Below are 2,090 nucleotides of genomic sequence, written 5' to 3'. Positions count from 1 at the left end.
ATTTTAAAATGCACTTAACAAAAATTAAAAAGTACAAGAATAGCTGTAAAATGGTGTCAGAACACTGTGTTTTCCACATTCTTGCTATAAGAAATGATATGAATTTCCAGAATCTGAAAATGGGAGCAAAGGGCCTATAGTTTAAATAGAAAACATGCTGTTCTAAAGAAAGGCTCCCCAGTCTATTTGTAACATTTTTCTGGAATGAGAGGCCAGGAAGAATGTTTTTCTTCAGTAGACTTACTTTTCAATCTAGATGTCAACATCACCTTACTGCTTCTTGGTCCTTTTTTGTACCCTGCGGTCAGAGTGATGACATCAAGGTCTTCTCTGCTAGTCAACATTGCTTTGGATACTACAAAATGTAGTTTTCTTTAAGAAATCTCTTCCACACACCAAATCTATGGTCTTAATAACCAAAGTAGTGATTTCAATGAAGACTTTAAAAAATGGGGAGAAATCTAAGAATTGTGTCCAGGTTGCCATCAAATTAAGATGACCTAGAGCTTTGGGTTTTCCTCAAGCTTAGGATAAGTCACCCATATAAAGCAACTACTAGAAGGTATTAAAATAAAATAATCAGTAGAAATTATTGTCCAGATAAGAAGTAATATTTTATTCAATGTAAATGGCACAGTGAAAAATTAGAGTCCCTTTAAAAGGAGGGAACTAAGATGATGAAACTTTGGAAGCCACATCATATAAGGACTCCTCTGGAAACCTGAAAATACCTTTTCTTAAGAAGAAAAGGATTTCTGAGGAAGGAGAGGTGTATCTGGCTTCAGCTATATGACCAGCTTTCACTCAGAAAAAGGATTAGAATTCTGGTTAGCTTCTTAGGCAGGTCCAGGACAAAGAGGTGGAAGTTATGAAGAAGTAGATGCTTGTTCATTGTTGAAAAGGACGATAGGACAATTGAAGTTGTTTTGTAATGGAGAGGGTGGTTTCAAAAATTAGTGATCTCCCCATCACTTCAGGGAGAAGCTAGATGTCCTAAGGGAGTGAAATGGTTCCAATAATGACAGCACCGATGGTATTTGTCTTACTTTGTATCCCTATTACATAGCCATCATTGCTTATCTTTTAGACTTATCAAAAGAAATCGTCACTCAAGGAGGAACATGGCGGACCGGCTCACACAGCTGCAGGACGCGGTGAACTCGCTTGCAGATCAGTTTTGTAATGCCATTGGAGTGTTGCAGCAGTGTGGTCCTCCTGCTTCTTTTAGTAATATTCAGACAGCAATTAACAAAGATCAGCCCGCTAATCCTACAGAAGAATATGCCCAGCTTTTTGCAGCACTGATTGCACGAACAGCAAAAGACATTGATGTTTTGATAGATTCATTACCCAGTGAAGAATCTACAGCTGCTTTACAGGCTGCTAGCTTGTATAAGCTGGAAGAAGAAAACCACGAAGTTGCTACATGTCTGGAGGATGTTGTTTATCGAGGGGACATGCTTCTGGAAAAGATACAAAGTGCACTTGCTGATATTGCGCAGTCACAGCTGAAGACAAGGAGTGGTACCCATAGCCAGTCTCTTTCAGACTCATAGTACCAGTATATACCATGTGGCTGAGAAAACTATTTCAGTGCCATTGAGAATTCTGCATCAAATTTAGATGTAAGCCTTACCAACAGTTACAAAAACATTAAGCACTATGACACATGTTACCTTTTTAGCTATTTTTAATAGTCTTCTATTTTCACTCTTGATAAGCAGGCCTCTAAAATTGCGATTGAACCAGCTTTAAACCATCATTATACCATCATTTTTTATTATCGAAATGAGGCAAATGTTGCATTAATGGTTATAATATAATTAAACAGATGTACTTTAGAAATCGTCACTCAGTTTTACCCTATAAAAATGTGTCTAATTATAATACATGCCTCACTTGTTTGCACATAGTACACCAAGTATGTATTAAATATTTAAGAAATAGTTATCCAACAGCCAGTATGTCCCAGGTATTTTGCTAGGTGATAGGAATAAAATAGGAAACAAGATAAACAAAGTCCTTGGCCTTATGAAGATTCCCTTGCTGGTGGTAATCTCCAGTTTGATAAGTACTAAGCAAGGATAGAG

General features: G+C 37.2%; 1 pseudogene; it reads left to right on the top strand.

Moving 5' to 3' along the window:
• Positions 1-1,118: 1,118 nt before the first annotated feature.
• On the top strand, positions 1,119-1,825 carry LOC114210497 (mediator of RNA polymerase II transcription subunit 21 pseudogene; annotated as a pseudogene).
• Positions 1,826-2,090: the final 265 nt, after the last annotated feature.

Source organism: Eumetopias jubatus, unplaced genomic scaffold, assembly GCF_037043125.1.
Source record: "Eumetopias jubatus isolate StellerSeaLion01/CBP00866 unplaced genomic scaffold, mEumJub1_p1.0 scaffold_12, whole genome shotgun sequence".
In the NCBI taxonomy this organism is placed as follows: domain Eukaryota; kingdom Metazoa; phylum Chordata; class Mammalia; order Carnivora; family Otariidae; genus Eumetopias; species Eumetopias jubatus.
The sequence above is the reverse complement of the archived record's forward strand: the minus strand, read 5'-3'. Positions and strand labels throughout refer to the sequence as shown.